This window comes from Kogia breviceps, chromosome 10 (assembly GCF_026419965.1).
Source record: "Kogia breviceps isolate mKogBre1 chromosome 10, mKogBre1 haplotype 1, whole genome shotgun sequence".
In the NCBI taxonomy this organism is placed as follows: Eukaryota; Metazoa; Chordata; class Mammalia; order Artiodactyla; family Physeteridae; genus Kogia; species Kogia breviceps.
Window position 1 is genome coordinate 39,896,611 of NC_081319.1, and position 5,199 is coordinate 39,901,809.

The window sequence follows — 5,199 nt, forward strand, 5'->3', positions numbered from 1 at the left end:
CACACTTAATAGACTCTAGTCTAAACATAACTTGTATATGCCCTGGGAAACCAGAAAATTTGTGTAACTCACTTTATTGTGATATTTATTTTATTGCGGTGGTCTGAAACTGAACCCACAATATCTCCAAGGTATGCCTGTATTGAATCTTTCAGTCTTGGAACATAGTTTTCCACTCCATATGTCTATTTCTCTCAGTAATGTTTTTTTCTTCCAGTGTTTCTTGAGATATAATTGACATATAGCACTATATAGATTTAAGGTATACAGCCTAATGATTTGACTTACATACATCATGAAATGATTATCACAGTGTTTAGCATCAATAATGTTTTATTGTATGTGTGTAAGAGTCATAGCACATATTTCATTATATTTATTCCAGCATTTTACATTACATGATGCTACTGTAAATCACATCATGAAAAAAATTTTCTCACTTGTTGATATATAGAAATTACAACTAATTTTTATATATTGACCTTGCATCCAATGACTGCTAAACTCTAACAACTTATCTCTAAGTTTTTTTGGATTTTTTACATACACATTCCTGTTGCCTGTGAATAAGTTTTCTTTTTTCCTTTCCAATCCTGGTAACTTTTTACTGTTTTTCTTGCCTTACTGTGCTGGCGAAGCCCTCCAATATAATATTAAGGCTTGTTGTCAAGAATGTGAAATGTTTTTCTCTAGCAATGCTCTGCTGCTCCAGAGGTGAGGAATTCACAAGTAGTCTATTTTTTTTTCACAATTCACAACATTTTTTTCAAGTTAATACATTTTATTCAGTAATCAGCCATATTATCCTTGGCACCATAATGACCCCTTAATCATAAGAGAAACAGAGGGAAAGACAGATTTATGTGTAGAAGTTGATCTCCACCAAAACTAATTCATAGTCCATCATCTTTCATGGTTGTGCTTTTACTTGAGGCCTCTTTTTTAGGGTGAGGGGGCTGTTTCTCATAAGTGTTTGCTTAAAACAACATGACCTACATGGAAGGAAAATAAGGTCTAGTCCCTAGTGAACAAGCAGGGGGTCCTCCAGGAAAGGATCCCTAAAGGCTCCTTGAGGTGACAGTAACCCTCCTGCCCCAACCAGTCAGTAGTAAGTTATAACCAGGTGAATGAGAGAGGTAGTAACTAGCTGGATAACCCATGGTCTAGACTCTCTAGAACAGGAATGGCTGAGTCAGTCAGAACTGGAGGGAGATATCTACAGTGTCTGGAAAAAGTGACCAAGAATAGGAAAGTGTGAAAAAGATACAGGTTTCCCACCAGGGGACCCACAGAAAGATGGTAGGTAGTACCAGTCAAGGGCAGTCCTGTGCTTTTCTCTGACACAAGGTTACACTGAATGGGTTCTGCAGTTTTCAGATAAAAATTGGAATGATGCTGAACAAGTGCAAAGTGGAATCAGAGTTTCCCTCTGTTCGGTAAACACTAATAGAACACCTGTGTGTGAGGCAATGGGACAGGTGCTAGAGGAAAAAAATGAAGCTGTCTTAAGATGTGGTCCTGACTTGAAGGTGGCCATCAGACCCTGCACATACAGAGCACTATGTCAGAGGGTCCAAGTGGAGGGAAGCATCACTTCTGGCTGGCAGCAGCAGAGAAAGCATTCCCCAGTCGTTCCTTCTTGGTTCCCAGGATGTCCTCTGTGCCTCTGTGTCACCGATTGGCCCGCCCCATTCCAGGCACTTGCTTGTCTTCCTTATCTTTCTCCATAATGTGAAATGGAAGCCTGGGAGGAGAAGATGTCTAACAAATGTGGGTGGAATTGATGTGTTATGGAAATGTCACTCTATTTTGGTCCAGATGGGTGGAAAAAAATTTGCGGAAAGGTGAGCTGATAAGATGGTGGTGGTAGGGGTAAGGTGTTATAATCAGAAGGTGGGAGCAACGATATCCCAACAAGCAAACTTAGTGTGTGGCTTAAACCAGGTGATAGAATGCCAACACAGCCAAGGACCGCAAGAAGGTAGCTGGAAGCCCTCTGCCGAATAGGTTAGTCTGCAGAACTGGAAAGCTAAAATCTTTTCCTACTATCTACTCAAGTTTAACCAGAGCAGATGAAGAAATAATAACTAGAGGGTCGTAACTTTCTAGAAAGATCAAGTAAACACAGCACCCCCCAAAAAAGGTGAGGCTGAATGTCAAAGTGTAGAGGAAGCTTTTGAACATCTTTTTTTTCTCCTAGGAACTTTATATGCTGTATTTTCTCTCTTTTTAAAATCGAAGTATAGTTGGCTTACAATATTATATTAGTTTCAGGAGTACAAAATAGTGATTCAGTTTTTTTGGATATCTTTTTTAAAGTTTGTTTTTGGTGTCTTGGTCTGTAAGCAATCAAGTAATAGATGCCATCCCAAAAAGGAATGTTTGCAGGAACCAGAGTAGTTGAGTCCAACTACGCGAGATGCCTTTAGACTTGAACAATACAATGGCATACAAGGACTCTCCCACGTGAATCAGCCAGGCAAGCCAATACCAACTGTGCACGAGGGTGTGATGATGCTCCAGCAAGTACTGAGTGAAGGGGCCCAGCGGCCCTAGGCTCTGATACGGAATAGTCTCAGGCTAGAAGATCATCCAGTTTTCAAGCAGAAACCTTAGGAGCCCACCGATCTTGCGCTTAACGCCAGTAACCTAGGCAAGTGCCACGCGTGCAAGAGCAAGACACCCCCCCACCCAAGTAATCTATTTTAAGGAGTTAGATTTTAGCCCAGTGAGTTTGTCTAAGAAGAGCAGGGCAGGAGAGTTGTTATAAGACTGGCTAATGGTTAAGGTAAGGAGCTGAGAGGAGGTGAGGAATGACAGACTGGAGGTCTTAGTGAGATGAAAGAACTGTTGGATAATTGAGCTGAATGGGTTGGCCACGTCTTCTGGTCTGCTCTCCCAGCAAGGTACCCCTGACTTGACTGGGAGGAAGGAGGGGCCAAACACAAGATAGGGAGGAAAAGGCATGAGGAGAGGGGTTGAGATGTCCTAGAGGGCAGTGGAAAGAGGACTTGGAAAAAGGAACTACAGTTGGTTTGTCTTTAGAGGGAGCATTAGAAGCTGCCACTTGGGGTGGGGCACAGGGGTGAGTGCAGATGGAGAGGGAGAGGCTTCTATGGAACAGCAGCCACAAAGAGGACTACGGTGGAGGCAGAACAGCAGGGAGTGACACGGAGAGTCATGTGCAGTCAACAGAGGTGTCAAGGAGAGCTCTAGGTCTTGCTCTCCACAAGGAGCATCAGTTGAGGGCAGTGCTAACCCTAGTGGAGGGAGCAGGGCGTAACTTCCTTTGGCCATGGTCCCTTTAAGCCTCAGCACATTTGTCCACACAGCCTCCATGACCTAGGGTGGCTCCTCCATCTCTTGGTTATTCAGAACTCTGCACGGCCATCTTCTGCAGATAGCTTTCCCAGATCGCTGCATTGGCTCAGGTGCCTCTCCTGGGACCCCAGCATCCCTCTCCCTAGCGTTCCACCTGTCTCCCTCCTTCGTTAAAGTTTTCTGCCCTTCATTCGCTAGATTGTGGACCCGGAGGGTGGGTGTGCGATCAGAACCATGTCTGTGGCTTCCCTCCTCCAGGTCCTACGCCGACTGAGCCCCCATCCAACAGAGTTCCGCCTTCGGCGCCTCTGCAGATGCTTCATCCTCACGCCCATAGGAACCCAGACCGTACATCCGGCTCTGACCTTAGGTGGTCCTCAGATTCAGAGAAACCAGAGGGCACTACTGGAGCCCACCCACCGGCTCTCCGTAGTCACTTGAGGCGCTTGAAGGAGGAACCCACGGGAACCCCGCCTCCTGGAAGCGAAGAAGCGGGGGTGGGGGTGGGGGACTAGGAATGCGCCATTTGATTGGTTGGTGGTGATGTCATAGGTACCGTTTGGGGCGGGCCAGGGGCCTTAGCCGGGGGATCTCCGCTCGTTCCAAGCAGGAACTGCACCCCTTGGAGCGTTCCGTGTCCCAGCCCTAAACCCCTCCTCGGTCCAGGGACGCCTGCATCCTCTCCTCGTGGCGCTGCAGCCCACTGTCGCTGCTGCCTTTGCAGGCTGGCCCGTAGAGCACCTCCTGGATTGTCTCTCCGGGCTATTCTGGAACCGGAGGAGCCTCCTCCCCCAGACAATGAGTCTGCCATGGGGGCGGAGCCACCCATTGTGCCAATAGAAACAGTGGCTTTCTGATTGGAACGCTGCTCGTTCACCACTCCCCCGCCCCCGCCCTTCCTCTGTGACGTCTATTCCGCGGCGTCTGCCCATTGGCCAGCCTGGGTCGACATGCGCCGAGTAGCACAGCGCTGGCTAAACTAGCTTCCGTTAGTCCCTACAAAGGGTTAAGGGACACAGTCTTAGCGGGCGAGGGGCGGGGACCCCAGGAGGCCGGGCCGCAGCCGTGCAGCAATGCCGGGTTCCACGTGGCATTCCAGAGCACTCCAGAGACCCGCGGCCTGGAGACGGGAGTGTAGCTTCCAGTGGAAGAGCCCCCAACCCGGAAGACTGCTGGCGGCCAGCAAGGCAGGGAAGTTTGCTCCGTTGGGGCGCTCCAAACAAACAGATGGTCGTGATGTGTTTCATGAGTTAAAACTCGCTGATCGGGACCTCCCTGGTGGTCCAGTAGTTCCAATCCGCGCTTCCACTGCAGGGGGCACGAGTTTGATCCCTGGTCGGGGAACTAAGATCCCGCATGCCAGCGCAGCCAAAAAAACAAAAACAAAAAACAAACAAAGCGAAGTTTTGATCGAACAGTTAAGGCTGTTGTTTGGCCTGCTGGCACCCCAGGCCCCGTCCAGCCATCGTCCTCTCCGACCCCAAGATTCCACATGGTAGTCCCCGCCCAAGAGTCATTAGAACGCTTTCTCTGCACATTATGGGCACCAAATTTTCAGACCAAAATCCGGGACAGGGTTCGAAACTAGTGCTCAGGAAGGGGGACAAGAGATGCGCAAGCAGAAAGCTGGAAGACGGAGCTGAGACAGCGCCCTAGGGGGAGGGATGCTGGTGAGGGCGGTGGCCACGAGGAGGGTGGAACCTGGGGCAGTGAAGAACCAAGCCCGGTTCAGAACCGTGGGCAGCACTTACGCTCCGCCCTAAATAAAGATGGCGGCAGTAACTTCGATATCCAGAGCTGCCATGCGCGACAGCATGTACCATCGGATTTGGCCTTCGGGGCGGAGGTGGAACGAACCATCGCAGCGGCCGGGAGCCA